The sequence below is a fragment of the Diceros bicornis genome, chromosome 8 (genome assembly GCF_020826845.1).
Source record: "Diceros bicornis minor isolate mBicDic1 chromosome 8, mDicBic1.mat.cur, whole genome shotgun sequence".
NCBI classification, from domain to species: domain Eukaryota; kingdom Metazoa; phylum Chordata; class Mammalia; order Perissodactyla; family Rhinocerotidae; genus Diceros; species Diceros bicornis.
The window spans coordinates 43,474,559-43,491,299 of NC_080747.1; positions in this window are offsets into that span (position 1 = coordinate 43,474,559).

A 16,741-nucleotide genomic window follows, 5' to 3' on the forward strand; every position below is an offset into this window, starting at 1 on the left:
TTCTAATCATGGCTTGGTCTTTCCGGTGACCAGCCCTCATCCAGGAGCCCATGCAGAGTCGCCTCAAGAGAACAAAAGATGCTTCTAGTGCTCTTATTTCTTAGGAATTTATAAGGGTTTTAGCAGCCCTGTGTCAGCAACCAGGGGCAGAGACCAATACATATATTTTCTATTATCTCACACACAGACTATAACCTATACCATATATGATGCATCTGATACACTATTACATTGCCTTTATTAAGGAATGTCTACAGTGTTTTATTATTTCCAATAGTGAAGAATTAAATGTTTAATTTGCAAGTTTTATGTTGTCTCAAATCAGTCGCTGAACATGTTAGAAACAACATGTTTTATCAGGCAGGATTATTTGAATAAATTTTTTCACCTACTTTTTTTTTGCTCTGGATAAAACTGTAAGTTATTCTCTTCTTTTGCCATAACAGTAGTATAGACTGTTTAGAATGTACAATGTTGTTAAATGTATATGAAATACATAGCTCTTAAAGGTGCTTTATATTTTATTAAATTTCAACATGAAATTTGATCATTAGAAAGTGTGAAAATTGTGGTTATGCAAATGACAGATATTTTGCAAACACTAAGTTCTACTAATGTTTAACGGTAACAATTTCTTTTACACACTATGACCTTTTTTAATTGGTTTCCATTTTAATATTCTACAAGCCAATATCTTATATACATATATGCTATTGGCACCGTTAACGTGAAGTTAATCCACATAATTGTTTTCCTAAACCAACTGCAGAGAAGTTTCGTTCCATCTAAAAATAAACGTTAAGACCCGGTGATGTATTTAAGAGACAATACAAGTCCTCCCCACAAAACTGTATTATTTTTCCACTTTCTGTTATATTAAAAGGACATGAAGATTGAAGTTGCCGGTTTCCTTGCATGTAATAGTATGCAGTGTCCAAGGACACAGTAGTGACTTTGTATTTTAGAAGGGACTTCCTGAAGCCCAGTTTCCTCAGCTGTAACATGAGAGCCTTGAATTATCTAAACTTTTTTCCAGCTCTATAATTTTATTATTTTTAATATTGTATATTCTACAGAATGCCCAGAACAACAGTAACATTTTCTAAAGATCATAAATATTAGAGGAAGAAATCAATAAGCAAATATATTACATTGGGCAACATTTTCTTTATCATGCAGCCACACTCATTTTGAAAAGAGGTACTGTGTAATTCCACTACTCCTTAGGTTTTGTACATTTTTAGTAATTATCAGTACCTAGAAAAATTGCAGATCTGACAATATTAATACATATTTTTAAAATCTCATGTTGGTATTTCCTTTTTATAAGGAAACTCATCTAAAACAGTGAATCTATGAAAGCCACTGTTGCTTGTATAATTCAATTTAATTTTTTTAAAAAGTCATGTACACAGTCAAGATTTTTTTTAACTAAGGAAGGATACAGGGATGAGTACAAGGATACCCAAATCTCTTAAGATTTAAGCTGATTCTGAATCTGATATAGATAAAGCTCTTGAACATAAGGTCTATCCAGTTAGTTCTAAACATAGACTTTCTTGTGCAAAATCAGCTCTAATTAATCCAATCGCTCTTCTAGATACTGTAATAGACTTTTTTCTGAGGCTGTTCCCTGTCTCAGTGAATAGCCCCACCTTGTCCACTTGTACAAGACAGAGATCTGAGAATCATTCTTGACTCCTCCCCTATTCCAGCCCATCTCAAATCCATTCTCGGTGCAGCGACCAAAATGATCTTTATAAAATGCAAAATTTTATATGTATCACTCCCTTGCTAAAAACTCTTAAATGATTCCCCATTGGCCTGAGGATAAATTCCTAACTCCCTCATTAGATTTTAAAGGCTCTTTCTAGTTGGCTTCCCCGCCTACTTTCTTCTTTAGCCTCACCTCTTTTTACCCTCCCCACCTCTCCATCTCCTGCCACACCTCCTTTCCAGTGGCACTTGTTAAATTACTCTGATTTCCCCTAAGTATGGGAAGGTCTCTGATCACTCAGCCTGAAATACTCTTTGGCCCTCTCTTCGCTGGCTACCCCTACTGTTCCATCAAGTCTCTGATTAGATGATTTCCTCCAAGGGCTTCCGAGATGCCCCTCCCGCAGGTTCTCATAACACTACTCTGGAACCCCACCACAGCCCATACCACACAGTATTGTAATTGCCCATTTCCCTCTATTTCACCATGAGACTGAGCTATTAACTATGCCCAAAAGAAAGCTGCCTGTGGAAAGAGCCTGAGCTTTTAAGTCAGAGAGACCTGAGTTCCAAACCCAGTTCCTGCATTTATAAGTGGTGTGCACTTCAGCAAGATTCTTAACCTGTCTAGGTCTCAGTTTCCTATCTGTAAAGAAAGAGGATCATTATAAAGATTAATGAGACAATGCACGGAAAGCATTTGCACATAGCCAGGCACTTAGTAGATGCTCAGTAAATAATAGTTACAAAGGGTAACAGTTCTGCCCCCAAATCTCCTGCCTAGACTAGACTCCTCTGAAGAGAGCGGATATCTTCTTATCACCACCAAGAAGAGAGAGATGAAGAAGAAAACTATGATTTTCCTGATCTCAAAAAGATCCTCATTAGCTGTATATACTTAAGGAGGTTATTTGACTGGGCTTTCGTGCCTCAGTTTCTTTATTTGAACATGCCACATGTAATTCATATAATCATAGGACAGGCATGAAAGTATTTTGAAAAAATCAAGCATTTTGAAATCATACATTCCTTTGCTTATTATTTGTTGAAAGAAATGTGATTTTAAACATTAAAATATTGAAACTAATTGAGGGCTAAGAGCCCACAAATAACATAAAAGAGCAAAGCCTCACTTTTAGCCATGCCCCTTAACATTTTCCTCTCTCCATCCTCTTTACCAGAAAGACAAGCTGTAAAACAAGTTGTAAGGAATTTCACCACACTTTCTTCCCCCATCTGCTAAGACAGTAGTGTAACTAAGCAAGTGAGCAGCTGGTATAAGAAGTCCCAGTAGTCAGGAAAATCTATATCCTGTACAACACAGCCTTGGATAATTGAGATTAGGTTTTTTACAATTAGTATCCATCTTAGACTCATAGACTATTAGGACTAGAAAATACATTAGCATTCTGGAGAAAAAGAGAAGATTGAGCACATATATATCTAATTTCATTCCCTCCAAATTCTACAAAAATGATGGTAAAAAGATTGTTTTAAAACACACAAGATAAAAAAGAATGAGAGAGGAAGCATTGCAACAAAATAGTGTAAGCTGGAAAACAGTGAATGAGTGGAATTGATTCACCTGACTTAGACCTAAATCCTAAACCTGCAGAGTTGGGAAGCTAAGAAGCAATCCAGTTCCACTATAGAATTCCAAAAAGCTTTGGAATTGGCTGTACCAGTTGCCTCTAAAAGTAGGGGCAAAAGTAGGACTATTAAAGGATTGAGTTAATGTCTGTTTACAAAGCAGTTAGATCCTCAGATTACTCTCACACTCCGTGCAGCAAATCAAATGTTTCTCCATCGCCCCATCCAAACGCTGGAAGTTTACTCCCTGGAGATAGAAAACAGTTTCTGGACTAGGAGACATTAGGCGCAGTTGAGGGCAGGGATATTGTACTGAACCCAGAGGTATTAACAGAATATTTACATACCAAATGTTAAGAAGACCCTCCACCCTTCCCAAGCTCTTTTCTTGTTGAGTTCCAGAATGAAGCAAGCCAGGACTATATCTTTCAAGCCCTGGAAATTGGAAAATACTTCTCTAGGGAACATGAGTAATCCAAATTAATATATGTAAAGAACTCACAAAATTTCCCTGCCAAATCACCCTTCAGTGAATCCCATAGTCCACAAGCCTAGAGCTTCCAATCAGCTCAGAGCTCTTAAATATGAGCACATGGACAAGGGTCACCAGATATCTGAAGAAAAACCTGTAGCATAAAAGAGACTAAACAAAGGAATAGGGAAAAAAAGGCAACTTGGAGACACAGAGACCATGGAGGCAAAATAATGCCTTAGGTAACTATAATTAATGTGCTCAGACAGATAAGAAAAGTTATTTTATCCATAAAAAAAGAAGCAGACACTATCTGACTTCAACACTTATTATAAACAACAGTAATCAAGACAGTGTGGTATTGGCGAAAGAATAAACAAATGGATCAATGGAACAGAATAAAGAGCCCGGAAGTAGACCCCATCAATAATAGTGAACTGATCTTTGACAAAGGAGTAAAGACAATACAGTGGAGCAGAGATAGTCTCTCCAACAAATGGTGCTGGAACAACTGGACACTCACATGCAAAAAAATGAATCTAGACACAGACCTTACACTCTTCACAAAAATTCACTCAAAATAAATCATAGGCCTAAATGTAAAACACAAAACTTTAAAACTCCTAGAAGATAACATAGGAGAAAACCTAGACGACCTTGGGTATGGTGATGTCTTTTTAGATACAACACCAAAGACACAATCCATGATAGAAAGAATTGATAAGCTGAATTTCATTAAAATTAAAACTTCTGCTCTGTGCAGGATAATATGAAGAGAATGAGAAGACAAGCCACATACTGGGAGAAAATATTTGCAAAAGATACATCTGATAAAGGACTGTTATCCAAAATATACAAAAACTCGTAAAACTCAACAATAAGAAAACAAACAATTCAATTAAAAAATGGGTCCCCATGTACACTGCTGGTAGGAATGGAAAATGGTGGAGCCACTATGAAAAACAGAGGGGCAGGTCCTCAAAAAATTAAACATAGAGTTACTATATAGTCCAGCAATTCCTCTTCCAGGTATGTACCCAAAAGAATTGAAAGCAGGGACTCAAACGGAGATTTGTACATCCAAGCTCATAGCAGCTTTATTCACAATAGCCAAAAGGTGGAAGCAACCCAAATGTTCATTGACAGATGAATGGACAAATAAAATGTGGTATATACATACAATGGAATATTGTTCAGCCATAAAAAGGAAGGGAATTCTGACACATGCTATAATGTGGATGAATCTTGAGGACACTATGCTAAGTGAAATAAGCTAGACACAAAAAGACAAATACTGTATGATTCTGCTTATATGAAATACCTAAAGCAGTCAAATACATACAGATAGAAAGCAGAGTAGAGGTTACCAAGGCCTGGGGGTAGGAGGTAGAAGAGAGTTATTGTTTAATGGGTACAGAGTTAGAGTTTAGGATGATGAAAAAATTCTGGAGATGGATAGTGGTGCACAACAATGTGAATGTACTTAATTCCACTTAAGTGTACACTTAAAATGGTTAAAATGGTAAATCTTATGTATATTTTACCACAATTTTAAAAACTAGCAATTTAAGCATGTAATGTAGAAATACAAGGCAAATACTAAAAGGAACACCTCTAAGAGTTGGAAGTGTTTTCCTCTGAGGCTGGGAAAATGGTGGGGGAAGGGATGCTGTTTTTCAAACAAGCTTTGTAAAATGATTTATCACTTTAAATAATGTGTATGTAAAATTTTGATAATACTATAAACAATCCTAATAAATTTGAAATAATTTTGTTTAAGTCCTTCAATTTTTTAGATAACCAAATCATGGAGAAGGTAGAACCCTTGGCCAAGTAACAGATTAAGGAGTGTTCTGAACCAACATATTCTAAATCAAATTTCAGCTTCTTGTCACCACAACACATTGCACCCTATAATAGCATCTTCCTGAACATCCTTAAACATCCTGCCTTAAGCCTTCTTAAATTACTTTTCTTCATGTTTTATTAAATGCCTAATAATACTACAAATTTTTCCAGTTTGCCTAGCATCACTTGTTAAAAATGAACTCTTTTCTAATCCAAACACACTTTTGAAGTAACACACTTTTCCTAATTTTCTTCTGTCTTCATAATTCTAAGTGAACGGAATTTTTGAGTCCTGCATTCAATGTTGCTCCCCAAATGGTTGGAGAGTCCTTGCTATTGATGAAAAAGACATTGTCCTTTATCTCCTGTGTAGAATATTTGTACTGAATTTAAAAACCTAACCGTGGTAACCTTTATGGCAACAGAAAGCATTTCCATTTCAATTCAACTCAAGTCAACAGTTTAATATTTATTTTAATGTTAATTTTTCCATTAGAAATATGATAACATTATGAAGAGCCGTTAGACTAAGCAATGATATATAATTTACCACGCTTCAGACTTTAGAATAAAACCCTTTGTGGAAGCTTCTTCCAACCAATACTCCATTAGTTATCAGTTGAACATATACTAATAGACATCTATAAAATAATTTTTTAAAGAACTGTAAGGACCTGTCGTAAGCCTATCCTCCAACACTGACAAAGTGCCTTTTCCCAGAATAATGTGCTTGATAAGTCATCAGTCTTAGAATGCTAAGTAAGATTTATTATGCTTTTAAGGTATCACTCCTTGTCACAACAGTGTAGATTACTGTGTAATGTTTCTAATCTTATGTGACTGTCTCAACCAGCTGGTGTGCTTCCCAAGGGCAAGGTAGCACAGGACTATATACATAATAAATGCTGCTTAAGCATTTGTAATAATTAAGTAATGAATCAGAGGATGGAATCATGCAATGCTAAAGCTGAAATGAGTCCTAGGTCTAACTACCTCTTTTTACAATTAAGGAAATACTAATGAGCATTTGAGTGTACGCTTATGTAGACATTTCACTTGCATGTGCTCACAGCAGCCCCACTAGACAGGTGCTGTTATTACCCCATATTACATGTAAAGAAAAAGAATCAAGGAGATCAGGCGACATGCTCAAGGTCACACAGCTGGTCAGTGCTATAATGCTGGGACTCCAGCCAAGGTGATTGGAGTCCACTGCTTGTGCTTTTCTGAAGCCCAGAGATAGATGTTACATGTGATCATACAGCTGGCCGCTGACAGAGTCAGGCCTAGAATTCAGATTGGCTGACTTCCCAGTACCATAGCTCATTGTCAGACCCGCTAGTCTGACAATGAGTTTCGGGGGCCGGCCCGGTGGCGTAGTGGTTAAGATTGCACGCTCTGTTTCAGCAGTCCAGGTTTCTTGGGTTTGGATCCTGGGCACGGACCTACTCACCGCTCATCAAGCCATGCTGTGGCGGCGTCCCACATACAAAATACAGGAAGATGGGCACAGATGTTACCTCAGGGCCAGTTTTCTTCACCAAAAACAAAATGAGTTTCTTTCTAATAATGCTCTTGACCATAATTTCTCATTTTTATATAGTGAAATTTGAAAAGACTGTACGTGTAAATTACTCCTGCAAAATTGTCTCTCTGAAACATATATCTTAGAACTGAAAAAAGTCAGCTTCAATTCTCTCTCATTTCTTCAATAAGGCAACAGAAGCTCAGAGAGAGAAACTAATCCAAGACCACGCTACAACTAAGGGAAGATAGGGAACCAGGGCCGTGTCTCCTGCCTCCTGAGGCAAGGCTGCCCCCACACACACACACACTCTAGTTTCGTGTGTTGACAGAGGCCTCTGTCTCCCATGCTCTATAAATCCATATTCCAGACATGTCCTTCTGGAAGTTTCCATTTCTTCAATTACTTTCATTTGTATTTACAAATATTTCCAATCTCTGATTTACTCCTTACCCATTACTATCTATATCAGATCCAATTTATGTGCCTCCTCACATTAGCTCTTTGCCATTTGCCACTCGCTCAGTGGAAAACACCAGCCACTGCCACTGGTGGATCTCCTCCTAACACTGCTAAAGTTCTCCTCCTTCCGAGAGGGAAGACTAGAGCCTGGCATGACCTCCATCATGCCCTGCATGGCAGCAGCCATGGCAGCTCCAACACCAAGTCCAGTCTTACAGACCCACAGAGGTTCTGTGCTGTGAAGCATGGGATATGGATTTCCCATCAGCTGTCCAAAGGGGTCAAATAACACACGATAAAGGGGGAAAACTTTGCCCAGTGAGAGTCCTAAGGCAGGAAGGGGCTAACAAATAAATTCATTTCATTTTGTTCCCCGCAATTAACTGCTTCAACACACAGGAGTTTCTTATAGCCTGTCTGGAGACATCCTGTGTGACCAAAGCAACAGCTGTGTTTTCTTTTGAAGCTGTAGCCAGTAGAGTAATGTTCCATCTCTCTCTCTGCCTCCCACTCCTTTCCCTTTACTCTTACCATCCTGGGATTGCACTTCCCAATAAAACATTCCCATGAAGTCTTTGTCTCGGGCTCTGTTTTCTACCCAACTCATATCATAAAAGCTTACATTTTGGAGAAATATAACTCTTACAAATTAAAAATATCCTTTCACAAACTCAGCTGGCAGTTATTGTGGATTTTTTCTGAGATCTCCTGAGTTCTGGCAATCGGGAGAAGGGACATACAGGAGGAGGCACAGAACAGGTAGAAGGTACCTGTAATGCTCATCATTGGCCTGCACTTTTCTCTCCAGTTTAAAAAGCAGTTTGACATCTCTGCTATCAGCAGATATTTGGTGTTTATTAACGAACCTAGAATCTAGAAGACAACGTCTTCAAGTGAGATGAGGAGGTGAGTGTATATTCTTCTAGGATATCTAAAATATCTAGGCAATCACTTCTAGTGTGGAATCTTTGGATTGTCATTAAGTTCAATGATTAGGGCCAGAAACTCCCTCCCCTTTGAAAGCTAGATGTTAGCTGCTGCCTCTGATCCTAGAGGAGGGAGGAGGTTTAATTTATGGGAAGAAAGCACCTGGCAGCCCTCAGAACTCAGAAACACCACCCCAGCTATATTAATCATGGTTTTTATTTTCTATATTTTATGATGCTTTGACATTGTGGGGGCCTTTCAGAACCCGGAGGGACTGCCCCTCCCAGGGTTAGCTAATTTCCAGAGATAGCAAACAACTTGCCCAGGAGCATGGCTTTATATGCAAACCAACCACTGCAGAGCCTGTACACCAACCACTTCCTTTATCAAACTCTCATGCACCAAACCAATATTCCCCATTTCCTAACTCACTCCAGGGCCAGGTACTAGATAGCTAGGGACCACTCCTATAGCCCAGAGACTGCAGAAATTATTCAAACTATGTAATCCCTAATTGTTTAATGTGCCCTTCCTTGCCTTTCCTAAAGAGATCGCAATAAAGGCTTATGCCCATGCTTTTTCCTCCTCCTTCTGCCTCCTAACCCACCCTGGTGCTTCCCCATGTGGCCCTGCTTAGAATGCTTGGCCTCCCGTTTCCAGAGATCTGTGAGTATAAACTTCTTCCTTCATGAAAATCATTTCTGTGTCTGTGTGTTTTACCATACCTGATTAAAAACAATCCCAGTTACATTTCTCAAGACACCAGCTGAACAGCATCCCTCCTCAGAGACCTGACTCTCAGCTCCATGGGGCCTCTCCTCTAAGTTTCTATGTTTTAACAATTTCAAGCTCTTTCTTTTATTTCCCCAGTCCTAGGGTGCAGTGGTTTCTTCCTGCAGTTGCTACATCCATGACATAGAATGCTGCTTTTACCTTTTAAGTTAAAGATTCTTTATACCTAGTCAACAATTCTTCATATTAAATTTTCTCTGTCAAAATAACTGTTGTATTTTCTGCCTCTTGACTAGACTCTGATAAACACACAATTTTATGGTTAATCCTGGCACTTGGGTTTGCATCAGAGCTTTATCAATAGCTCATGAGATATTGCCAAGGTAGGGGGGAGGTGTGTGTGGAATAAACCCAGCCAGTAAAAATTCTGGGAAATCAGCGAGATTCAGATCAACTTACAATGTGTCATTCTCAAGAAAATAATGCTAAATTCCTCATATCTGCCAATTCCTCATTTTATACAGCAATGATATTTTAAATGTTCACCTTTTATTAAATCAATACTGGAGACATATCCAAGAATTTGTTGTCAATAAAGGTCATGATACATTTCTAATCTTATGAAAATCGAGAGGGTTTCAAAAATATATATCTTTGTCAGTTTGGGGCCATTCTAACAAAATACCATAAACTGGGTGGCATATCAACAACATTTATTGCTCACAGTTCTACATGCTAGAAGCCCGAGATCAGGGTGCCAGCATGGTCAGGTTCTGGTGAGAGCCCTCTTCCAGGTTGTAGATGGCTGACTTCTCTTTATATCCTCTCATGGAGGAAAGTGAGTGAACTAGCTCTCTAGCTTCTTCTTATAAGGGCACTAATCCCATCATGAGGGCTCTACCCTCATGATCTAATTACCTCCCAAAGCCCCCACCTCCTAATACCATCACATTGGGGGTTAGGACTTAACATAAAAATTTGGGGGGGACATGAACATTCAGTCCACAGCAACATGTATAATAGAGAACAAGATCTTGCCCTGAGAGACTTCTCAATGACATCCTTATCTTCCTAGCATTTAAGAATCACTCAGTTATGCCAGCTATTATTGTGATGATGGGTAGCGGGAAATACTCTGGAGTAGGTGGCAAAGTACCTGGGTTCTAATCCAGCTATACCACTTCATACTAACTTGGTGACTTTGGGAAAAGCATTAACTTCTCTGAGCCTCAATTTCTTTCTTCCTTCCTTCCTTCCTTCCTTCTTTCTTTCTTTCTTTCTTTCTTTTTTGAAGAAGATTGGCCCTGTGCTAACATCTGTTGCCAATCTTCCTCTTTTTCTTTTTTCTCCCCAAAAGCCCAGTACATAGTTGTATATCAAAGTTGTAGAGTTTTAGCTCTTCTACACAGCACACTGCCTCAGCATGGCCTGATGAGTGGTGAGTAGGTCCACGCCCAGGATCCGAACCGGCAAACCCTGGGCCGCCAAAGTGGAACGCGTGAACTTAACTGGTCCACCACTGGGCGGGCCCCCTCTGAGCCTCAATTTCTTTATCTGTCAAATGGGATTATTAATCCTACTTATTGCACCTACCTTACAAGCTTACTCAATTCACTAAATATTTATAGATTGTCTGCAGGGAAGACCTTGTGGAAGGCATTCCAGGATATACAAAGAAAAGTTAAACATCGTTCCTGTGCTCAAGGAGTTTATAATCCAGTATTTTTCTATGTATTCAACAAACAGTTATGGAACATTTCCTACCAGGCATTGTGCTAGAAGCTAACAATACAGGGATGTCTAAAATACAATTCTTCCCTTCAAGAGGCTTACAATCTGGTAGAGAGATAAAACAAGGGCCCAGATAACTAGAACAAGAGATTGAGTGTGCAATTAAAGGTTGAAACAAATCAATGTGGCAGTTAAAGACATAGAAGGTCTACACCTGGTTGAGAGGGTCAGGAGAGGGTTTGGATCTGGTGCCATTTAAACCGACCGTGAACAAAAACCTGAAAGAAGCAAGGATGAAGGGAGTGACCAGAAAAGTGAGTGCAGTTAGCTGTCATAAGAGCCTGAAGTGGAGTGGAGCTGGTAGAAATCAGAAAGAAGGAATGAATAAAGTGATATTAGGTGAACAGTGATTGGAAATCCATGGGGAACAATTATGATAGTAACTGAGAGGTAGTGATAAGGATACAATGGTGAATAAGGCAGGCTTTAGATTAGTCGAGACTAGAAGAAAATTTCAAAGTTTCTCTAATATGGTCTCTCTTTTAAAATACAGCATAGAAATAGAAAATTGGAGGTTCAGTAAGGCCAACAGATCAGGAGACAACCGCCATTGAAAAGATGGTTTGTTATATCCACAGATCCCAAGAGGAGGGGAAATGCCACACCACAGGGGGCCACATGGAGAAGTGCGGGGGGGGGGGGGGGGGGGGGTGGCGTCTGGCGGGAGGCAGAAGGAGAGGCGGAAATCATGGGCAAGAGTCGTTATTGTGGTTTCCACCAGAAGGAACTGGAAAGGCAGGGTAAGCAGGTTTAGGATTGGCTAGTTCAATTAATTTCAGCGGGCTCTGGGGCTTAGGGGCTGTCCCTAAATGTTGGGTCCTTGGCCCTGGGGTGATTATGGACAGGTGGCCCAGAGTATGAGAGTCAGATAAGGAAGGTGATGGGGGTCTGACCCCTCCAGGGTCAGCAAGGCCCCAGGGGTCAAAGCATCAGAATACAGAAAATAAAGCACATAGTTAATACAATCTCCTTAAAAGTAGGAGAGTTTATTTAGTTTTGTATCCCTAGCACCTGCCACAATATTTTGTATATATGGAGAGACTCAGGGCCGGCCCCGTGGCTTAGCGGTTAAGTGTGTGCGCTCCGCTGCTGGCAGCCCAGGTTCGGATCCCGGGCGTGCACCGACACACCGCTTCTCCGGCCGTGCTGAGGCCGTGTCCCACATACAGCAACTAGAAGGATGTGCAGCTATGACATACAGCTATCTACTGGGGCTTTGGGGGCAAAAAATAAAAATAAATAAAATTATTAAAAAAAAATATGGAGAGACTCAATAAATGTTGAAGATCAGGTTAACATACCCCCCATTTGACTCTTTAACTTTGTTGGAGTTGGACAACTCTAACGCATCCTTGTGCATCAGCTTGGTGGTCACTCACTTAGGGAGGCCCTCTTCTGATTCCTCAGACTAAGTTAGGAACCCCTGGTGGACAATGCAATGCCTTGCCCCAATCACCCTTCAGTGAAGGAAGGCTGACAGCAGACAGCCTTAGGAGGTTGCCTTCGGGAGATTTGAATAAAAGTTAAATAAATAAGTGATCGTTTTAAAATTAAAGACACTATTAAAACCAAAAATGAATAGTGAATGAGTTGTTACTTCTTTTGTGGCAAAGCTCCTTTATATCATAATTAGCATTCTTTCAATTTCAAGAGACAGAAATCCAACTCAAACTTGCTTAAGAAAAAAATAGGGAATTTATTGGTAATATGACTGGAAAACTGTCTTCAGACATGGTTGGATCTAAGGGGTCGAATGATGTCATCAGAATTCTCTCCATCTTCATTTGTCTCTCACATCTATTTATCTCTATGCATGATCTCATTTTTTTTTTACCTGAAAATAGCTTCTCTGTGTTTGGGACAAGCCTCAAGCAGCTCCAGCTTATCTTATATTTACAGTTCTTGATCCAGTAAGGAGAGAGAAACCATCTTTTTTTTCCAGAATCTCTATGTAGAATTTCAGAGACCTTTATAACAGTATGGAGACAGAAACCACCCTGATTATTTGAACAGGGAACAAAACAGCAGGTACTGTCTTTAGACTAAAGATGAGTGAACAATAAAAGACTAAGGACTAAAGGAGCCCTCTCCCTATCAAGGATTCAATTCAGGCCTCTTTGAAGGGGGTATGGCTAACACAGGAATCAGAAGCCTGCTGCTGGTAAAGAAACTTGCCATAGGGCACTGGCCAGGGCCAGTCCATAGAAGCAGCTTGCCATCATGGTAGGGTATAGACAGGTTGCAACTGGTCTGTAGAAGCAGTCAACTGTTGCCAGAAGGTATGGATGGCTGCTGATAGGGAGAGTGTGGCCTGAGGGTAGAGTAGAACTCTCCTGCGCATCTGTGAGGCTCCCAACCTAAATAATAACAAAAATGGAGGACCAGAAGCTGGAAGGGAAGTATCTTCCTGCTCCTACTGCCCTGGAGGGCCACTCTATAGCTCTCTATTGATGAAGTTTAACATTCTACTAGCAGGTAAAGGAAAAATTTTACAGGGCCCAACTTCAAGATCACAAAGCAATGCAAAGAAGGGTGGATTTGGAGCTGAGAGACAATAGGTTAGGCACCATCCTGCCTGGATTATATGCACAGCCCTGAACCAATCACTGTGACCAGGGGAAGGAGGACTCATTAACTAAGACCAGGCCAGGGTCACGTGCTCATGCCTGTGGTGTGGTCAAGCAAATGGCAGGGGCAGCAGCCCCACCCCTACACATAGAAGGGCTTCTCCACAGAAAAGATGGATTCTTCTACCACAAGAAAGGAAAGAGTGGGCCGGCCCCAGCAACCTAGTGGTTAAGTTCGGCACACTCTGCTTTGGCAGCACAGTTTCAGTTCCCAGGCACAAACCTATACCACTTGTCTGTCAGTGGCCACGCTGTGGCAGTGGCTCACATACAAAAAGAGGAAAATGGCAACAGATGTTAGCTCAGGGCGAATCTTCCTCAGCAAAAAAAAAAAAAAAAGAAAAGAAAGAAAGAAAGTAAAGAGTATCAGACAAAGAAAAACAATGGATACCTTTTGTATGTTGTATATCAACCTTAAAACATCTGGTTCCATTTGGGGTTGTTAGTACAGGAAAGGGAAAATTAAAGCTTTTCTTTGTACTGCATTTTCCTTCATTTAAGAGATGTTTATTAAGCCACTACTATGAAAGGAGCTCATCCTTACTAGTCCTGAACTCCTGGCAACTTTGTGGACACAAGCAGAATTGAAAGGTCTAAAAATAAAAACACAGTTGGAAAAAAGGTTGAGACATGACAATGGTACCTTTACTTACAGATTAAAGTGTCCTAAGAAATATGTCTACAACTTTGTAGCAAAGTTTTTAAATACTACTCGGGGTCAAATTGGAACAAGGCAGTATGGCCTGGTGGTTCAGAGCACAAATTGTAGAGCAAGACCGCCTGCATTCAAATCCAGCTCCACTACAATGTGACATTGGGGGAATAACTGGTAACTTGTGCCAGAGTTTACTTCTATGTAAAATTTGCATAACAATAATACCTACCTTGCAGGATTGTCAGGAAGGTTAAATAAGCCAACATCTGTAAAGCTCTTAGAACAGCTCCTGGCACGTAGTAAGCACTATATGACTATTAGTGCTTATTATGAATTGGCTATTATCAGTTGGATATCAAGTAATGTGACTTTCTCTCCATTAACTAATTTGAAATCCTCCTATCTCCAAAATAAGAAAAAAACTTGTTTGAAAACATCTAACTGCTATATATATTTAGCACCCACAAAAGAGACCATTCTATAGAAATAATTTTATTTTCACTATATTTTGACATCGAAGTAGCTTCTTTACGAACCCAAATCATGTATTCCATGGAACCAAATAAAACAAACAAAAACTTGTTCTTGATGTTATTCTATAGCATACCAAAGAAAATACAAATCTTTTCTTCATCATCTTTCTTTAAATGTTGGTAAAATTGTATAAAAAGACAAAATATTCCCCGAAAATGGATTTGTGTATATATTTTGCCAAAAGAATATTTTTCCATAGAGTACTTTTAGAATTTATTCTTTTTCACTTTTAAAAGGAAACTGCCTCTGTATGTCTAATGTTTTAAAATGACACTAGAACATTCTGAGCAAGAAATGCACTTCATCTCTGGCTGAGTCAGAGAAACCCTTTCTTAATGAGGACTCTGGCACTGACTGTGAACCACTGAAGCCATCCAGTTGTGACACATTCTGCAATATTAGTGATAAACTGAAGTCTGGGAGATCCAGTATCTCAGCAAGTCCTCATCGGCGAATGTTAGAACATCAGGGGAGAGCAGGCACAAAAAGAAGGAACTGCATTTCTTTTCCTTTCTGGGAAAGGACTTGCACAACGGTCAGACTTATGGGACGATATGGAGTATCCACAACCAGAAGAAAAATGGAAACAAGAGGAAAACACCTCACAAAGTACATGCATTTGGAATTTATCATAAATCACCAAAGTGGGCGTGCACACACACATATACACACACTGTCTTAGTCCGTTTGGGCTGCTATAGCAGAATACCATCAACTGGATGGCTTAAACAACATTTATTTCTCATAGTTCTGGAGGCTGGGAAGTCCAAGATCAAGGCACCAGCAGATTCGGTGTCTGGTGAGGACCTGCTTCCTGGTTCTTTCCCCTGTGTCCCCCTCACGGAAGGGGCAAGGGAGTTCTCTAGGGTTTCTTTTATAAGGACACTAATCCTATTTGTGAGCTCTCCACTCTCATAACGTAATCACCTCTCAAAGGCCTCGCCTCCTAATACCATTACATTGGGGGTTAGGGTTTAAACACAAACTTGGGGGGACATAGACATTCAGTCCATTGCACACACTCACACGCATATACACACACACAAAATGTTCCTAAACTAGAATTACCAAGGAAGTACTTCGATTAAAGCACAAGTATTTCTTGGATTAAGTAAAATATGATATGATACAGTAATAGAATTTTGTGTGTGTAAAAAAGATTAAATATTTTGATACCAGCATTGTCCTGATTCCTACAGATAAAAGTTTAAGAAATACAACATAGAACTGGCATTTTTCAATCAGGTATATAATTACACATAAAAAAGTATCAAGTTCAGAATTCTATTAATGAAGAAGATTTAGTCACAGCAACACGTTATTACTAAAGACATTATTACCAAAGGTAAAAGAAATATATATGAGACAGAAATGCACTCTATTCTTTGTCGAGTTGAAGGAGGGCTACCATGTTTCCACAGAATACTCTGTTTCCTCACAGGGAAAATGGGGACAATCAGGTATCTCCCTCTTAGCTTTGTTGGAAGATTAAATTAAACAACGTATATTTCAAAAGCCAACACAGAGAGCCTGCCATTGATTAGTGCTGGTAAATAGTATTTTCCCTCCTTTCCTGGAGGCCACTCCAGGACTTAGTGATGTGAGGGCATACCCAACCACAGCCTTTTGCTTAAGGAAAAGGGCTTTGGGATGTGGGTCTGAAAGAAGACACAGAGTTGGGGCCCAGTCTCTATTTGCAGTGTCTGCCATTACCTCCTCATGAGCCTACAGAGTGGCCCTGAGAAGAGCAGAACTTTGGTTCAACAAACTCTCAACCAGGACAGCTCTGTAACTACAGAAGACCAATTAACTGCCTTAGCTCTGAGCTCTGTGTAAACCTAAAATTCTTATAATTTGTGAAT